At 36.3% G+C, this 20,722-nt stretch overlaps 1 protein-coding gene and 1 pseudogene across 9 annotated transcripts in view; one reads left to right on the forward strand and one right to left on the reverse strand.

The window, feature by feature from the left end:
* ADAMTS6 (ADAM metallopeptidase with thrombospondin type 1 motif 6) overlaps positions 1-20,722 on the forward strand; it is a 362,071-nt gene that overhangs the window by 90,409 nt on the left and 250,940 nt on the right. The window lies entirely within an intron of this gene.
* Positions 9,023-9,892, reverse strand: LOC109023779 (small ribosomal subunit protein uS5-like; annotated as a pseudogene).

Consider the following 20,722-nt stretch of genomic DNA (forward strand, 5'->3'; position numbering starts at 1 on the left):
GCCTTGCCAACGTGGCAAAACCCCGTCTCTAAATACACGAAAATATGAAATTTTTAAATACACTAAAAATACAAAAATTAGCTGGACGCGGTGCCGTGCGCCTGTAATCCCAGCTACTTGGGAGGTTGAAGCAGGAGAATCGCTTGAACCTGGGAGGTAGAGGTTGCAGTGAGCTGAGATTGCACCATTGCACTCCAGCCTGGGCGACCAGAGCAAAACTCCATTTCAAACAAAACAAAACAAACAAACAAAAAAATCTGTGTATATCACTAGGAGAAGGAGAGTTGAAACCAAGGGAGTAAAAAATTATACAGCGGAATTAAATTCAAAAGGGAAAAGACAAAGTCCTAGGCTGTTAAGAATGAAATATAATCAAAATTAGGTCCTAGAAATTGATGTAGAGTCCACTGATCAAGGAAAACAGCGTAATTAAAAAGCCAGGATAAATAAGATCAGGAAACAATGGCTAAATTTATTGAAATGGTAAGTTTTATTATTTTTAAAATAGAATTGACTTGAGGTTTTTGTCTGTGTGTACTTTTTTTTCTAAACAGACCATTTTTGCCTTATAGATGCAACTTTAATGCTTCTTTGATCCATTACTGTGTTTCAGAATATACTGTCATAGGATCATTAGTGAGATGTTCTCAGAGCTTTAATCTGAAATGCAGCAGTAATGGAAATGACGCCACCCCCAACTATGCTCATTTAGCCTTTAAAGGTACAATCCATTTACTTCCAAGGGTCTTGATGTAGTAAGATCAAGAGACTTTGTTAACTTTGTGTACTTATTTTCCAATGTCCATTGACAATACAATAAAACAGTTTTTTAAAGTCCCAATTTACAAACAGTACATTTGGTTGATAGGTGGATGAGGTTGAGCACACTTAATCTTTATATATAAATTTGATTTTCTAACTAAAACTGTCCATTTAATTGCCTACTTCATGAGTTCTGTAGTAGATCTTTTGGGGAACAGAGGGTTTCAGAAAAGCTTTGATTTATTCTCTTTTCATGATCCGTACTTCAAAGTGGAATTTTCCTTGCTTGATTACACTTAGAGGAAGAGGGGTGGTGAGGAAGGGGTAAAATCAAAGTAAGCTATGCTTTAAGGAAAAAGAAAAGAAAAAGTAGTCGCAGCCTGGAGAATAAATTTGACCTCTTTAGTTTTATATTGTTTCAGCTAAAACCTGTGATGAGGTCATTCTTAGTGAACTACTTATAACTACTTAGTTCTTATAAATGCTGCCAATGTTTTTTTTAATCGTGATATTTAAGAAAGAAAAAAATTAAGATAAATAGTCAATATATATTGATGAGTTATATGAATTTGTTTATTCTTGGTATTGCTTCTTAGTTGTAAAATGTGAAATGGTTCCAAAGAATGGGCTTTTAGTTCTGTTTTTTGAAGTAGCAGCTATTAAAGTGCAAAATACATAGTAGGCAAAATGGTGTTGATAGTTTACATTCTGTATTTTGTGATTAAAATTAGACAGCAATCCAAAAAGAGAATATAACTTCAAGTACATTCGTGTCATACTTTTGTTTATTCTTTAATGTTTTTCATCCTAGTATGAATTTGAGATTAGTTTTACTGGCATTAAAAAAGAGAAGAAAATATTTTATCTTAAACAATAGCTTTTATGCAGGCTTTTGCTTTTAATTGCTATTGATTATCAGCTGATGGTATTGAAGATTTACATCTAAAATGCTAAATTATAGATATTAAAGGGGAATCGAATAATTGTTTTTAATATTAAGTAAGTTACCATCTACTACATTAGTTGGGTTTTATTCAAATTATGTTACCTTATTACTATTAATGAAAATTGGGGAACCTAAGCTGAACTTTATTCTTAGTCCAGTAAGTCACTCAATTTATTTGATACTTACTTAGAGGAATTTTTAAAATTTATATATACCTTTTATTTCAATAGCTTTTGAAGTACAAGTGGTTTTTGATTACATGGATGAACTGTATAGGGATGAAGTCTGAGATTTTAGTGCACCCACCACCTGAAGAGTGTATATTGTACCCAATATGTACTTCTTTATTCCTCACCCTCCTCCTATCCTTCCCCCTTCTGAATCTCCAGTGTCCATTATAGCACTTTGTATGCCTTTGCATATCCATTGCTTAGCTCCCATTTATAATTGAGAACATACAGTATATTTGGTTTTCCACTCCTGAGTTACTTCACTTAGAACAATGGCCTCCAGCTCCATCCAGGTTGTTGCAAAAGACATTATTTTGTTCTTTGTTATGGCTGAATAGTATTCCAGCATGTGTGTGTGTATATGTGTATATATCGCATTTTCTTAATCCATTCATCGTTTGGTGGGAACTTAGAACTTAGGCTTGTTCCATATCTTTGCAATTCTGAATTGTGCTGCAATAAGCATATGAATGCAGGTGTATTTTTGATATTATGACTTCTTTTCCTTTGGGTAGATACCCAGTAGTGGGATTGCTGGATCAAATAATAAATTTATTTTTAGTTATTTGAGAAATTTCCATACTGCTTTCCATAGAGTTTGTAGTAATTTACATTCTCACTAGTAATGTATAAGTGTTCCCTTTTCTTTTTTTTAAATTTTTTAATTTTTTTATTTATTTTTATTTTTTGAGACATAGTCTCGCTCTGTCACCAGGCTGGAGTGCAGTGGCACGATCTTGGCTCACTGCAACCTCCGCCTCCTGGGTTCAAGCAATTCTCCTGCCTTAGCCTCCCGAGTAGCTGGGATTACAGGCATGCACCACCACACCCAACTAATTTTTGTATTTTTAGTAGCAACAGGGTTTCACCCTGTTGGCCAGGATGGTCCTGACCTTGTGATCCGCCCGCCTTGGACTCCCAAAGTGCTGGGATTACAGGCGTGAGCCGCCAAGCCTGATGAAGTGTTCCCTTTTCATCACACCCACACCAACCTCTATTGTTTCTTGACTCGTTAATAGTGGCCATTCTGGCTGGGGTAAAGTGGTATCTCATTGTGATTTTAATTAGCTGATCTTCAATTTCCTGTTGATTAGTGATGTTGAGCACTTTTTTCATATATTTTTTGGCCATTTGTATATCTTCTTTTGAGAACTACCTATTCATGTCATTTGCCCACCTTTTAATGGGATTTTTTTTTTCTTGCTGATTTGTTTTGAGTTCCTTGTAGATTCTGGATATTAGTTCTTTGTGGTATACATAGTTTGCAAATATTTTCTCCCATTTTGTGGATTGTCTGTTTGCTCTGATAATTGCTTCTTTTGCTGTGCAGAATCTTTTTAACAAGGTCCCATTTATTTATTTTTGTTTTTGTTGCATTAGCTTTTGTGGTCTTATTCATAAATTATTTGCCTAGGCCAATTTTCGTAAGAGTTTTTCCTAGGTTTTCTTCTAGAAATTTTATAGTTTCAAGTCTTAGATTTAAGTCTTTAATCCATCTTGAGTTGATTTTTTTATGTAGTGAGATATATGGATCCAGTTTCATTCTTCTACACGTGGCTATCCAGTTTTCCAAGCACCATTTATGTTATCATATGCTTTGTTGAAGAGCAGTTGGTTTTAAGTATTTGGCTTTATTTCTGGGTTCTCTATTCTGTTCCATTGGTCTACATATCTACTTTTGTACCAATACCATGCTGTTTTTGTTACTGTAGTCTTGTAGTATAATTTGAAGCTGGGTAATATGATGCTTCCAGATTTGTTTATTGAAGAGCCTTTATTCAAGCCATCTTAAGTAAATGTGAAGGAAAAAATTCTAAGAGCAGTGAGACCAAAGCATCAAGGTAACCTATAAAGGAAAACCTATCAGACTAACAGCAGACTTCTCAGCAGAAACCTTACAAGCCAGAAGGGATTGGGGTCCTATCTTTAGCCTCATTAAATAGAGTAACTGTCAGCCACGAATTTTGTATCCAGCAAAACTAAGTTTCATAAATGAAGGAGAAATAAAGTCTTTTTCAGACAAGCAAATGCTGAGGGCATTTGTCACTATTAGATCAGACATATAAGAAATACTAAAAGGAGTTCCAAATCTTGAAGCAAAAGGTTGATATGCAAGAGAATGGAACCTCTTGAAAGCATAAAACTCAAAGAGACTCTAAAATAACACAATGAAAAAAACAAAGTATCTTGATAACAGTCAACGTGATGACTAATACAGTACCTCATATCTCAATATTAACATTGAATGTAAATGTTCTAAATGCTCCACTTAAAAGATACACAGATTGGCAGACTGGATTAAAAATCACAAAGCAAACATCTGCTTTTTTCAAGAGACTCATTTAACATATAAGAATTCTTACAGACTCGAGGTAAAGGAGTAGAACAAGTTTTTTTTTCTTTAAATGGCCTATTGTTTTTTTCTTCCTATAATTATCCATCCTCCTATTACTGTCAGTATGCTCTTTTGTCCTTTAAACAATGTTCAAACTTTAGACTAGAATTCAAAAATACTTTACCATTTGACTGTAAGTCTACCTTTCTAGCTTTTTTTCCAGCTACATCTAATACTTTATATTGTCTTCAAAGGGGATTCCTTTTTTTTTCTTTTCCTTTTTAAGAAATTCAGAGGCCGGGCACAGTGGCTCACGCCTGTAATCCCAGCACTTTGGGAGGCCAAGGCAGACGGATCACCTGAGGTTGGGAGTTTGAGACCAGCCTGACCAACATGGAGAAACCCCCTCTCTACTAAAAATACAAAATTAGCCTAGTGTGGTGATGCATGCCTGTAACCCAGGCTACTCGTGAGGCTGAGGCAGGAGAATCACTTGAACCCAGGGGGCGGAGGTTGCGGTGAGCTGAGATCGTGCTATTGTACTCCAGCCTGGACAACAAGAGTGAAACTCCGTCTGAAAAAAAAAAAATTCAGATCGAATTTATATACCATAACATTCACCTTTCAAAAGTGTACAATTCAGTGGTTTCAGTATTGATATGGTTAGGCTTTGTGTCCCCAACCAAGTCTCATCTTAAATTGTAATCCCCATAATCCCCATGTGCCAAGGGAGAGACCAGGTGGAGATAACTGAATCATGGGGGTGGTTTCCCCCATACTGTTCTCATGATAGTGAGTGAGTTCTCACAAGATCTGATGGTTTTATTACGTATAAGGGGCTTTTCACCCTTTGCTTGGCACTTCTTCCTGCTGCCTTGAGAAGAAGATACCTTGCTTTCCCTTCACCTTCTGTCATGATTGTAAGTTTCCTGAGGCCTCCCCAGCCATGCTGAACTCTGAGTCAATTAAACCTCTTTCCGTTATAAATTACCCAGTATTGGGTATTTCCTTATAGCAATGTGAGAATGGACTAATGTAAGTATATTCACAAAGATGTACAACCATCACCACTATCTAAATTTCAGAACATTTCCATTACCCCAAAAAGAAACCTTGTGCCCGTTTGTTGTTCTCCATTCTCTCCAGCCCTAGGTAACCACTAATTTACATTATTTCTCTATCAATTTGCATATTGTGGACATTTCCTTTAAATGGAACCACACAATATGTGGCCTTTTGTGTTTGACCTCTTTCTTGTAGCATAATGTTTTCAAGGTTCATCTATATGGTAGCATAAATCAGTACTTCATCCCTTTTTATGCCTGAATAATATCCCATTGTATGGATATACCACATTTTATTTTATTCATTGATTTATTCATTAATTCAAAAATATTTTTCTTTTTAAAATTTTTTTCTATATTTATTTTAGATTCAGGAGTTACATGTGCAGATTTGTTGCCTGAGTATATTGTGTGATGCTGAGGTTTGGGGTACAAATGATTCTGTCACCCAAGTAGTGAGCATAGTATCCAATAGTTAGTTTTTCAACCCTTTCTCCCCTCCTTCCTTCTGTCCTGTAGTAGTTCTCAATTTCTATTGTTGCCGTCTTTATGTCTATAAATACCCAATATTTAGCTCCCACCTATAAGTGAGAACATGTGGTGTTTAGTTTTGTGTTCCTGCATTAATTTGCTTAGGATACTGACCTCTAGTTGCATTCATGTTGCTGCAAAGGACATGATTTTATTTTTTTGTTATGGCCATGTAGTATCCCATAGTGTATATTTACCACATTTTCTTTATCCAGTCCCCATTGATGGGCACCTAGTTGATAACATGTCTTTGCTATTGTGAATAGTGCAGTGATGAACAGGAGATTGCGTGTGTCTTTTTGGTAGAAAGGTTTGTTTTCTTTTGGATATATACCTATAAGTGGGATTGCTGGGTCAAATGGTAATTCGGTTTCAAGTTCTTTGAAAAATCTCCGAACTGCTTTCCACACTGGCTGAACAAATTTACATTCCCACCAGCAGAGTAGAAGCATTCTCATTTCTCCACAGCATGCCAGCATTTGTTGTTTTGGTTTTTTTAAATACTAGCCATTCTGACTAGTGTGAGATGGTATTTCATTGTGGTTTTGATTTGCATTTTTCTGATGATTAGTGATGTTTAGCATTTTTTCATATGTTTGTTGGCCACTTGTATGTCCTCTTTTGAGAAGTGTCTGTTCATGTTTTTGCCCATTTTAAAATGCTGTTATTTATTTTCTTGTTGAATTGTTTAAGTTCCTGGTAGATTCTGGATATTAGACCTGTCCTGGATGCATAGTTTGCAAATATTTTCTTCCATTCTCCCATTTTTTAAAGTTATTAAATTATTTATTGTACTGCATTTAAAAAAAACCCAGACAATTATTATTAAGCTCAATAAATGTACATGGGGTACTTGGAAGATTAAGTTCTACAGCTGCCTATTTCCACATCTTTTAATTCATCTGACTCTGTAAACAATAGGGAAAAAGCCCTTATTTGGCAGAGGAGTGTTTTAAATCTGTTGATAGTTTTTTTTGCTGTGTGAAAGCTCATTAGTTTAACTAGGTCCTAACTGACAATTTTTGTTTTTGTTGCAATTGCTTCTGAGGACTTAGTCATAAATTATTTCCCAAGGCCAATGTCCAGAATGGTGTTTCCCAGGTTTTCTACTAGGATTCTTATAATTTGAGGTCTTACATTTAAAATTTTAATCCATCTTGAGTTAATTTTTATATATGGTAAAAGTGGGTGCCCAGTGTCATTTTGAATATAGCTAGCCAGCTGTCCTAGCACCATTTATTGAATAGGGAGTCCTTTTCCCATTGCTTATTTTCATTGATTTTGTTGACGATCAGGTGGTTGTAGGTGTGCAGCTTTATTTCTAGGTTCTCTATTCTATTCCATTGGTCTAGGTGTTTCTGTACCCGTACCATACTGTTTGGTTACTGTAGCCTTATAGTATAGTTTGAAGCCAGGTAATGTGATGACTCCAGCTTTGTTCTTTTTGCTTAGGATTGCTTTGGCTATTTGGGCCCTTTTTGGATCCATATGAATTTTAGAATAGTTTTTTCTAGTTCTGTGAAAAATGACATTGGTAGTTTGATAGGAATAGCATTGAATCCATAGATTGCTTTGGGCAGTATGGCCATTTTAAGAATATTGATTCTTCCAATTTATGATTATGGAATATCTCCCATTTGTTTGTGTCATCTATGATTTACTTAATGGTGTTTTATAATTGTCCTTGTAAAGGTCTTTTACCTCCTTGTTTAGATGTATTCCTAGGTATTTTATTTTTCTGCATGTGGCTATTGTAAGTGGGATTGCATTGTTGATTTGGCTCTCAGCTTGAATGTTATTGGTGTCTAAAAATGCTATGGGTTTTTGTATATTGATTTTGTATCCTGAAACTTTACTGAAATTGTTTTTCGGTTCCAGAAACCTTTTGGCAGTCTTCAGAGTTTTCTAGATATAGGATTATATCATCCTATGCGCAGAGATAGTTTGCCTTCTTCTTTTGCTATTTGGATGCCTTTTATTTATTTTTCTTGCCTGATTGCTCTGGCTAGCTCTTCCAATACTATGTTGAATAGGAATGGTGAGAGTGGTCATCCTTGTCTTATTCCAGTTCTCAAGGGGAATGCTTCCAGTGTTTGCCCATTCAGTATGATGTTGGCTGTGGGTTTGTCATAGATGGCTCTTATTATTTTGAGATTTATTCCTTCAATGCCTAGTTTTTTGAAGGTTTTTGTCATAAAGAGATGTTGGATTTTATAGAAAGCTTTTTCTGTGTCTATTGAGATAATCATATGGTTTTTGTTTTTAGTTCTGTTTATGTCGTGAATCACATTTATTGATTTGTGTATGTTGAACCAACCTTGCATCCCAAGAACAAAACCTCCTTTATTATGGTGAATTAACTTTTTGTTAGCTGTTGAATTCAGTTTTCTAGTATTTTGTTGAGGATTTTTGCTCCTGTGTTAATCAGGGATATTGGTCTGTAGTTTTCTTTTTTTGTTGTTTCCTTACCAGGTTTTGGTATTACAGTGATGCTGGCTTTGTAGAGTTAGGGAGGAGTCCCTCCTCCTTGAGTTTTTGGAATAATTTCAGTAGAATTGGGATATACCACATTTTATATTATTTTATTTTATTTTGTTGTTGTTGTTGTTGGTTTTTTTTTTCTTTAAATGGGGTCTTGCTCTGTTGCCCAGGCTGGAGTGCAGTGGTGTGATCTCCGTGATCTCCGCTCACTGCAACCTCCGCCTCCTGGGCTCAAGTGATTCTCTTGCCACAGCCTCCCACCAGGCTGAGATTACAGGTGCCTGCCACCATGCCTGGCTAATTTTTGGGGATATACCACATGTTAGTTATTCCTTCATCCCTTGACAGATTTTTGGATTGATGCCTCCTTTGGGCCATTATGAATAATGCTGCTATTAATAGTCATACAAGTTTTTGTGTGGACATATATTTTCAATTCTCATGGATATATACTTAGGAATGGAAGTGCTGGGTCATATAGTGATTCTATGTTTAACCTTTTGAAGAACTTAAAAATTATTTTCCAAAGTGACTGCATTATTTTACGTTTCCATCTTCAGTGTCTAAGTGTTCCAGTTTCTTCACATCATCACCAACACTCATTATTGTGTCTTTAAAACAAAAACAAAAACAAAAACAGGCTTGATTTACTTTATTTTTCTTGTATAAAACCCTACATTGTAGCCACAGCTGGAACCTGGGTCCTCTGCATGGAGACTCTGGAGTGGGTCTTGATGGGGTGGTCAGTGAATTCCTGATAGGGAGACTTGGTGAATACAGTCTCCTTCCGGAGGTCAGGGGTCAGGTGGCTGTAGGTCTTAGAGATGTCATTGAAGTTGGCCTTGGCGAAATTGCCCAGGGTGGCCATGCAGCCCCTGGCTGAAGTGTAGCAGTCATCGATACCAGCCGTTATCAGCAGCTTCTTGGGCATGGGGGCTGAGATGATCCCAGTGCCCCTGAGCACAGGGATGAGGTCACCAGCACAGAGCTGCAGTGGCCTGTCACCTTGCAAGGGATGGTGTGGGGCTTGCTGATCTTGTTCCCCCAGTAGCCTGTGTGCACAGGGACAATGGAGAGCTTGGCCAGGATGATGGCCTCGTGTATGGCAGTGGCCACCTCCTTGGAGCACTTAGCACCCAGACCTACCTGGCCATTATAGTCCCCAGTGGCAACAAATGCCTTGAACCTGGTGTTCTGGCCCGCGTAGGTCTGCTTCTGCACTGACATAATCTTCAAAACCTCATCCTTGAGAGAGCCCCCGAAAAAAATCAGTGATCTCAGACTCCTTGATGGTCAGGAAGAAGAGATAGGTCTCCTCCAGGGACTTCATCTTCATGTCCTTGACTAGCTGGCCAAGCTTGGTGACAGGCATCCACTCCTAGTCCAAGGCCTTGCCTCTGTGAGCTCCGTGGCTTCGGCCCTGGCCCTGACCATGGCCATGACCTTGGCCTCAGATGCCACTGCCGAAGCCTCTACAGAAGCCACTGCGGTTTCCCATCCCTGGGCCCCCGGGATGCACCCTTGCACTGGCATCATCCGCCATTTGGTATTTTCTCAGAGAAGGTTATTGTGTCTTTTTTATTATAGCCATCCTAGTGGGTTCGAAGTGGTATTTTACTGTGGTTTTTATTTGATTTTCACAAGTGAGTAATGATGTTGACGATCTTTTTATGTGCTTATTGGCCATGTGTATATCTTCTTTGGAGAAATGTCTATTAAGATCCTTTACTCATTTCTTGATTGAGTTATTTGCCTTTTTATTGTTCACTTGTAATAGTTTTTTAAATAAATTTGAATATTAGACTTATCATATATGATTTGCAAATATTTTTCCTCATACTCTATATTGACTTTTAACTTTGTTGATAGTGTGTTTTGAAGCGTGAAAGGTTTTATTTTCAATGAATTCCAATTTACCTGTTTTTTTCTTTCGTTACTTGTGCCTTTAGTGTCATATCTAAGAAATCATTGCTTAATACAAGGTCGTAAAGATTTACTCCTATGTTTTTTTCTAAGATTTTTGTAGTTTTAGCTCTTACATTTAGGTCTTTGGGTTCATTTTGAATTAACGTTTGCATATGATGTGAGATAGAGACAAAGAGTGCTTGTTGTCCTTCTGTATACAAAACACATTTTCACAATTTGTCCTGTTACTTAAAAGTGTTCTTGGGCTTGAGCTAGTCTTCCCCTATTCTAAATCACCACCAAATTATATTTTTTAATGTTCTAGCTCAAATGCCCAGAAATTCCTTTAAAACTTCTTTCCTTTACTGCCAAGAAACCAAGAATAATCTTACCTCTCATATGGCATTATATATATCCTTCTTACAGCACTTTTGTCACTTTCCATCTAATATTATAGCTGTTTATGTAAATATATTAGCATTTTTTCCCTAAGATAAAGTTCATAGTTTTATTTGTTTTCATCATTTAGTGTAGGGGGGCAAAATCTTTCCCTTGACCTTCTTAGAGTTCCCAGCTGAGTCTGAAAATTAAATGGAATAAGACATGTTAACAAGTGAAAAGCACACAAATTTAAGTTTTATGTGACACAGAAGTCTTCATAAGGAAATGAAGACACAAAGAAATAACAAAAGTAAATAAAAAGTAAACAATGAAAATAATAAAAAATAATTTTAAAAGCCTGAGTGTTTTTATACTAGGTTTGATAAAGAATGGAAAGTTGTAAGAAAATGTGATAGACAAAGGGGTATGAGCTAAGAGTAGTAGTAAACTGGGGAAAACTTAGCAAGGCCTATTTATTCAGATTCCTCATGGATTCCCGCCTCTTTTTTCAGAGATAAGGATGCTTTTTTCCTCTGGATATAGGGAGGGCACTTTGTACATGAGGGTTTTATGACTTCCTTCCTAGGAAAAGGGAGTGGTCAGAGAGTACTTCATGCACCTGCTGTTTCTCAGATTCGTTCAGTTTAACATATTCAATATGCCAAAGGATCATATTTTGGAGCAATGTGTCCTGAACCCCATCATTAGCAGTTAGTATATGTCTGTTGATTTAATTATGTTAATAGATTTCTGGTGTAGTGGAGGCAAAAGGAAATTATAATTGTTTAGAGACAGAGTAAGTTTAGTCTAAAACACCAGTAGAGTAGCAATCTTCAGTGACCACTGTGAATATATAACATGTATATTTTATTTTATTAATGTACATTATATTTTATTAATTTAATTGCTCTAAATGTGTAAGAACAGGATATATATTTTTATTGTAAAATGACGTTAACATTATGGCATCAGGTTACAAGTGCAATTTTTGATGGGATTTGAAATGGCAGACATTAGATAAAAGCATTCTTTAGGGTTAGAGGGGAATGCTGCATTATATAATTTAATTCGCCAATTGGGAGTGATTAATAATATTGCTTATAAGTCATATTTTAAATATTGAATCTTTTTACAATTAGATATTTACAATATTATTAAAAGAATTTTCCTTAAAAAATCCCTGCCATGTTTGTTATGAGAAATGTTTTTGGAAAATCTGAGTATTACATTGTCCTACTGAAGAAAATTGCCTGGGAAAACTGTGATTGACAGCTTATGTTAAGGTTTGCAATCTTGCATAGGTATCATGCCAAGTTTTCATTTATTCACTTTCTTGAAAGTGGAAAGAACTTTAGAAAAGCATAGGCTTACCACAGAGTTCCTTTACAGAAACTATTTTCATGTGAGAAGGTGGCCCGCTGAGCCTGTTTTAGTCTGTGATTCTTTAAGATATGGAGGCCTGTTGCTAGGTCTTATAAGGCCATTCTGAGAGGCTAGAAATTGATCAGAAAGACAAGTTCTTCCTTTGGTGTTACAGAGAAGTAAATGCAGTTTCATGAGCTTTGATTTTTGATATGTAGGTTGGAACTGTTTGTTAGCAAACTATTAAGCAAGCTATAGAGGATTGCTAAATCTTGATATTCATAAGATTAAATGGTATAGCAAAGAGTAATGAAGTGCATATAATTAGAGAATTGTAAAGTAATATTAACATTTTCAACTACAAATAATTGGATTAAAAAACTCTGGTATCAGTATTATTTGAATTAGTTATGGTTTTCAATTACTTCAACTGCTAATTTTCAATTATATTATTACTTTTAATTTAGTTTCATCATTTATTTTGTTTTTAGTTGTTATTTGATATCAAATATGTATTTTGCATAAGCATTTTGTTTTTGACCAAAGTTTTCTAATAACCAAATTGTCATATATTTCCTATATGGATCATTTTATTGCTAATGCAGATGTATGCAAAATGCCATCTTCTCCAAATTTATTTCTGTAGTGACATGTTATCAGTGATGTGTGCCTATAAATGTGAAAATAGCTTATAATACACTGTCAAGGTAAGAGTAATACGATTACTGCTTTAGAAATACTTAAAGGGCATTGTTTTGATATCAAATCGTGTATTCGGTCAAGTATTGGGTGTGTGCGTGTGTGTGTGTGTGTGCCTGTGTGCATGTGTATATGTGTGTATGCAAGTGTGTATGTGTTTTCACTAAAAAAGTACTTCTATATAATGCTGTAATCCGAATCCTCTCTTCCGAGGACTAACTATGAACAGGTGAGACTTTGCATTAGTGTTAGTCATTCTACTATTACAATTTAATTTCTTGGTTTTTAAGGGCTTTTAGTATTTAACATTCCCATTTTCATTTTAAAAATGTATATTCTTCCAGAATATATCACATATTAAGGATTTATAGCATTAAAGATCTTTTCTTTCATTTTGCCACTTTACTGTGTGAAATTGAGGCAAGTTACTTTACTTTGTACTTAAATTTCTTTACCCATAAAATGGACAGTATAATAATAACCTACCTTATGTAATGGTTGTGAAGATGAAATAAGTCATGTAAATGTCTTAGAATGGTGCCTGGTTTAAATTATGACTCAATAAATGATAGCTATTATTAACATTAGTACTGTAGTGGGACTAATTGACTTGGTAGAAGACTTAATGGGATACATAGTATGGCATTTCTAATTCCCTGCTTATTTATACTTAAGGATATAGTGAAGGGAACTAAAGAGCACTCTAGAAATTTAGTTTGTGTCAGCCTTTTACAAAGGCATAATTTTTCAAAGACCTATATTTAAATGTTACTACATAATATTATTTAATATAAATGTTTTCAGTGACTAAATTGTTTTTCTCTCTTCCTCCTTCCCTTTATACACTTATCTTTGAATAAAGTTGAATCAGCAAGAAGATGCAGCATGTTTTAACTTATGTTTTTCCCTACCTGTGACAACCTATCAAACTCCCAGGTCACTCATACTCCGGTTTGAGACATACAGGGACCGGATAGACTATGGGGAAGGATTGACACAAAAATGGAAGACAGCTGGAGTAGGAGGAAAATGCTGATGAAGGAGATAATAGGATTCCATTGGATTACAGTCATTTATAGAAATTTGGCTCTTAAACTTTTCCACTTCTAAATAAAGACTTTTTATTCAAAATTTATTAAGAGAAAGAAAGCTGTATAGGCACTATGGAAAACAGTATGAAGTTTCCTCAAATAATAATAAATAGAACTGCCATAGGCTCCAGCAATCCCACTGCTAGGTATATATCCAAAGGATATGAAATCAGTATGTTGAAGAGATACGTGCACTCCCATGTTCATTGCAGCATAGCAAATCAAACTCACTGTTTACCGATGAATAAATAGATTTTAAAAATATGATATATACACATAATAGAACACTATTTACCCTTAAAAAAGAAGCAGGCCAGGCTCAGTGGCTCACACCTGTAATTTCAGCACTTTGGGAGGCTGAGGTGGGAGGATCACTTGAGCCCATGAGTTCAAGACCAGCCTGGGAAACATGGCAAGACCCATTTCTACAAAAAATGCAAAAAATTAGCTGAGCGTGGTGGTGTGCGGTGCGGCTGTGCTCCCAGCTACTCAGGAGCCTGAAGCAGGAGGATTGCTTGACCACAGGAGATCAAGACTGCAGTGAGCTATGATTGCACCACTGCCCTCTAGCCTGGGTGACAGAATGAGTTCCTAAAAGAAAAGGAAGTCCTGTCATTTGTGATGGCATGAATGAACCCGGAGGACATTATATTAAGGAAGCCAGGCATAGAAAGACAAATACTGCATGATCTCACTTATATGTAGAGTATATAAAAAAAAGTCAAAGTCATAGAAACAGAGAGTAAAATGGTGGTTGCCAGAAGTTGTGGGGGTTAGGAGCTGTTGATCATAGGACACAAAATTTCAATTTGGAGGAATAAATTCATGAGATCTCTTGTATATCATGGTGGCTATAGTTAATGATAATATTAATATATTGCATACTTGAAAATTGCAATGGTATAAGAGAGAGTAGATTTTAAATGTTCTTTCCATAGGAAAATAAATATTTGAGGTAATGCATATATTATTTTGATTTAGCTGTTCCATAATGTATACATATATCAAAACATCAAGCTGTATGTTATATATAATTTTTACTTGCCAATTAAAGAAAGAATGCTAACTCTTGTTGGCTGTAACTTTTACCCATAATTTATTCAACTGATTGAGTTATGAGTAGCTCAATGTAAACTGTTAAGTATAACATGATTGAATTTGTATCTAACAATAATTTATATACGAAGAAATGTTATTTTTCATAATACATTGACTTTTGTTGCATAGTTGGTTATCTACAAGTTCTGGGACTTGAGCATTTGTGACATGAGTTAAGTTTGTCATTGGAAGTCCCAACTTTTCTTTTTGATGTGTTTTCCCACTTTTTCTCTGCTCTCAGTATTGCCTGTCTTCTTTTCTCTCAAGCACAAGTGTTTTTAGGAAAGAATATGATGAATTCAGTCAAATGAAGTTGGAAATAATTTTTTGAAATTACAAATACTGTGTTTTTTCTTTCTAGAGTATGTGATTTTAATAGTGGTCAAACCTTTTATTTAACTTATATTGCATATGATAAAAAACTAAGTCTGCATCTATTGAGATAATCATGTAGTTTTTGTCGTTGGTTCTGTTTATATGGTGGATTACGTTTATTGATTTGCATATGTTGAACAAGCCTTGCATCCCAGGGATGAAGCCCACTTGATCATGGTGGATAAACTTTTTGATGTGCTGCTGGATTCAGTTTGCCAGTATTTTATTGAGGATTTTTGCATCGATGTTCATCAGGGATATTGGTCTAAAATTCTCTTTTTTTGTTGTGTCTCTGCTAGGCTTTGGTATCAGGATGATGCTGGCCTCATAAAATGAGTTAGGAGGATTTCTTCTTTTTCTACTGATTGGAATAGTGTCAGAAGGAATGGTACCAGCTCCTCCTTGTACCTCTGGTAGGATTCGGCTGTGAATCTGTCTGGTCCTGGACTTTTTTTGGTTGGTAGGCTATTAATTATTGCCTCAATTTCAGAGCCTGTTATTGGTCTATTCAGGGATTCAACCTCTTCCTGATTTAGTCTTGGGAGGGTGTATGTGTCCAGGAATTTATCGATTTCTTCTAGATTTTCTAGTTTATTTGCATAGAGGTGTTTATAGTATTCTCTGATGGTAGTTTGTATTTCTGTGGGATCGGTGGTGATATCCCCTTTATCATTTTTTATTGCATCTATTTGATTCTTCTCTGTTTTCTGCTTTATTAGTCTTGCTAGCGGTCTATCAATTTTGTTGATCTTTTAAAAAAACCAGCTCCTGAATTCATTGATTTTTTGAAGGGTTTTTTATGTCTCTGTCTCCTTCAGTTCCGCTCTGATCTTAGTTATTTCTTGCCTTCTGCTAGCTTTTGAACGTGTTTGCTCTCGCTTCTCTAGTTCTTTTAATCGTGATGTTAGGGTGTCCATTTTAGATCTTTCCTGCTTTCTCTTGTGGGCATTTAGTGCTATAAATTTCCCTCTACACACTGCTTTAAATGTGTCCCAGAGATTCTGGTATGTTGTATCTTTGTTCTCATTGGTTTCAAAGAACATCTTTATTTCTGCCTTCATTTCGTTATGTACCCAGTAGTCATTCAGCAGCAGGTTGTTCGGTTTCCATGTAGTTGAGCAGTTTGGAGTGAGTTTCTTAATCCTGAGTTCTAGTTTGATTGCACTGTGGTCTGAGAGACAGTTTGTTATAATTTCTGTTCTTTTTCATTTGCTGAGGAATGCTTTACTTCCAACTATGTGGTCAATTTTGGAATAAGTGTGATATGTTGCTGAGAAGAATGTATCTTCTGTTGTTTTGGGGTGGAGAGTTCTGTAGATGTCTATTAGGTCTGCTTGGTGCAGAGCTGAATTCAAGTCCTGGATATCTCTGTTAACATTCTGTCTTGTTGATCTGTCTAATGTTGACAGTGGGGTGTTAAAGTCTCCCATTATTATTGTATGGGAGTCTAAGTCTCTTTGTAGGTCTCTAAGGACTTGCTTTATGAATTTGGGTGTTCCTGAATTGGGTGCATATATATTTAGGATAGTTAGCTCTTCTTGTTGAATTGATCCCTTTACCATTATGTGATGACCTTCTTTGTCTCTTTTGATCTTTGTTGGTTTAAAGTCTGTTTTATCAGACACTAGGATTGCAAGCCCTGCTTTTTTTTGTTTTCCATTTGCTTGGTAGATCTTCCTCCATCCCTTTATTTTGAGCCTATGTGTGTCTCTGCACGTAACATGGGTCTCCTGAATAGAGCACACTGATGGGTTTTGACTCTTTATCCAATTTGCCAGTTTGTGTCTTTTAATTGGAGCATTTAGCCCATTTACATTTAAGGTTAATATTGTTATGTGTGAATTTGATCCTGTCATTATGATGTTAGCTGGTTATTTTGCCCATTAGTTTATGTAGTTTCTTCCTAGCATCGATGGTCTTTACAATTTTGGCATGTTTTTGCAGTGGCTGGTACCAGTTGTTCCTTTCCATGTTTAGTGCTTCTTTCAGAAGCCCTTGTAAGGCAGGCCTGGTGGTGACAAAATCTCTCAGCATTTGCTTGTCTGTAAAGTATTTTATTTGTCCTTCACTTATGAAGCTTAGTTTGGCTGGATATGAAATTCTGGTTTGAAAATTCTTTTCTTTAAGAATATTGATTCCAAGTCTTTGCTATTGTGAATAGTGCCGCAATAAACATACGTGTGCATGTGTCTTTATAGCAGCATGATTTATAATCCTTTGGATATATACCCAGTAATGATGATAGACTGGATTAAGAAAATGTGGCACATATACACCATGGAATACTATGCAGCCATAAAAAATGATGAGTTCATGTCCTTTGTAGGGACATGGATGAAGCTGGAAACCATCATTCTCAGCAAACTATCACAAGGACAAAAAACCAAACACCACATGTTCTCACTCATAGGTGGGAATTAAACAATGAGAACACATGGACACAGGAAGGGGAACATCACACACCGGGGACTGTTGTGGGGTGGGGGGAGGGAGGAGGGATAGCATTAGGAGATATACCCAATGCTAAATGACGAGTTAATGGGTGCAGCACACCAACATGGCACATGTATACATATGTAACAAACCTGCACGTTGTGCACATGTACTCTAAAACTTAAAGTATAATAAAAAAAAAAGAATGTTGAATATTGGCCCCCCACTCTCTTCTGGCTTTTAGAGTTTCTGCCAAGAGATCTGCTGTTAGTCTGATGGGCTTCCCTTTGTGGGTAACCCGACCTTTCTCTCTGGCTGCCCTTAACATTTTTTCCTTCATTTCAACTTTGGTGAATCTGACAATTTTGTGTCTTGGAGTTGCTCTGCTCAAGGAGTATCTTCGTGGCATTCTCTGTATTTCCTGAATTTGAATGTTGGCTTGCCTTGCTAGGTTGGGCTGGTTCTCCTGGATAATATCCTGAAGAGTATTTTCCAACTTGGTTCCATTCTCCCTGTCACTTTCAGGTACACCAAGCAGACGTAGATTTGGTCTTTTCACATAGTCCCATATTTCTTGGAGGCTTTGTTTGTTTCTTTTTACTCTTTTTTCTCTAAACTTCTCTTCTCGCTTCATTTCATTCATGTGATCTTCAATAGATGCAGAAAAGATCTTCGACAAAATTCAACAGCCCTTCATGCTAAAAACTCTCAATAAACTAGGTATTGATGGGATGTATCTCAAAATAATAAGAGCTATTTATGACAAACCCACAGCCAATATCATACTGAATTCTAACCAGAGGTACAAGGAGGAGCTGGTACCATTCCTTCTGACACTATTCCAATCAATAGGAAAAGAAGGAATCCTCCCAACTCATTTTATGAGGCCAGTATCATCCTGATACCAAAGCCTGGCAAATACACAACAAAAAAAGAGAATTTTAGACCAATATCCCTGATGAACATCGATGCAAAAATCCTCAATAAAATACTGGCAAACCGAATCCATCAGCACATCAAAAAGCTTATCCACCATGATCAAGTGGGCTTCATTCCTGGGATGCAAGGCTTGTTCAACATACGCAAATCAATAAACGTAATCCATCATATAAACAGAACCAAAGACAAAAACCACATGATTATCTCAATAGATGCAGAAAAGGCCTTTGACAAAATTCAACACCCCTTCATGCTAAAAACTCTGAATAAATTACTTATTGATGGAACATATCTCAAAATAATAAGAGCTATTTATGACAAACCCACAGCCAATATCATACTGAATGGGCAAAAACTGGAAGCATTCCCTTTGAAAACTGGCACAAGGTAAGGATGCCCTCTCTCACCACTCCTATTAAACATAGTGTTGGAAGCTCTGGCCAGGGCAATTAGGCAGGAGAAAGAAATAAAGGGTATTCAATTAGGAAAAGAGGAAGTCAAATTGTCCCTTTTTGCAGGTGACATGATTGTATATTTAGAAAACCCCATCGTCTCAGCCCAAAATCTCCTTAAGCTGATAAGCAACTTCAGCAAAGTCTCAGGATACAAAATCAATGTGTAAAAATCACAAGCATTCTTATACACCAATAACAGACTAACACAGAGCCAAATCATGAGTGAACTTCCATTCACAATTGCTTCAAAGAGAATAAAATACCTAGGAATCCAACTTACAAGGGATGTGAAGGACCTCTTGAAGGAGTACTACAAACCAGTGCTCAGTGAAATAAAAGAGGACACAAACAAATGGAAGAACATTCCATGCTCATGGATAGGAAGAACCAATGTCATGAAAATGGCCATACTGCCTAAGATAATTTATAGATTCAATGCCATCCCCATCAAGCTACCAATGACTTTCTTCAAAGAATTGGAAAAAACTACTTTAAAGTTCATATGGAACCAAAAAAGAGCCCACATTGCCAAGTCAATCCTAAGCCAAAAGAACAAAGCTGGAAGCATCACACTACCTGACTTCAAACTATACTACAAGGCTACAGTAACCAACACAGTATGGTACTGGTACCAAAACAGAGATATAGACCAATGGAACAGAACAAAGCCCTTAGAAATAATACCACACATCTACAACCATCTGATCTTTGACAAACCTGACAGAAACAAGAAATGGGGAAATGATTCACTATTTAATAAATGGTGCTGGGAAAACTGGCTAGCCATATGTAGAAAGCTGAAACTGGATCCCTTCCTTACACCTTATACAAAAATTAATTCAAAATGGATTAAAGACTGAAATGTTAGATCTAAATCCATAAAAACCCTAGAAGAAAACCTAGGCAGTACCATTCGGGATATAGGCATGGGCAAGGACTTCATGACTAAAACACCTAAAGCAATGGCAACAAAAGCCAAAATTGACAATTGGGATCTAATTAAACTAAAGAGCTTCTGCACAGCAAAAGAAACTACCATCAGAGTGAACATGCAACCTACAGAATGGGAGAAAATTTTTGCAATCTACTCATCTGACAAAGGGCTAATATCCAGAATCTACAATGAACTCAAACAAATTTACAAGAAAAAAACAAACAACCCCATCAAAAAGTGGGCAAAGGATATGAACAGACGCTTCTCAAAAGAAGACATTTATGCAGCCAACAGACACGTGAAAAAACGCTCATCGTCACTGGCCATCAGAGAAATGCAAATCAAAACCACAATGAGATACCATCTCACACCAGTTAGAATGACGATCATTAAAAAGTCAGGAAACAACAGGTGCTGGAGAGGATGTGGAGAAATAGGAACACTTTTACACTATTGGTGGGACTGTAAACTAGTTCAACCATTGTGGAAGACAGTGTGGTGATTCCTCAAGGATCTAGGACTAGAAATACCATTTGACCCAGCCATCCCATTACTGGGTATATACCCAAAGGATTATAAATCATGCTGCTATAAAGACACATGCACACGTATGTTTATTGCTGCATTATTCACAATAGCAAAGACTTGGAACCAACCCAAATGTCCAACAATGATAGACTGGATTAAGAAAATGTGGCACA

This window comes from Gorilla gorilla, chromosome 19 (genome assembly GCF_029281585.2).
Source record: "Gorilla gorilla gorilla isolate KB3781 chromosome 19, NHGRI_mGorGor1-v2.1_pri, whole genome shotgun sequence".
NCBI lineage: Eukaryota > Metazoa > Chordata > Mammalia > Primates > Hominidae > Gorilla > Gorilla gorilla.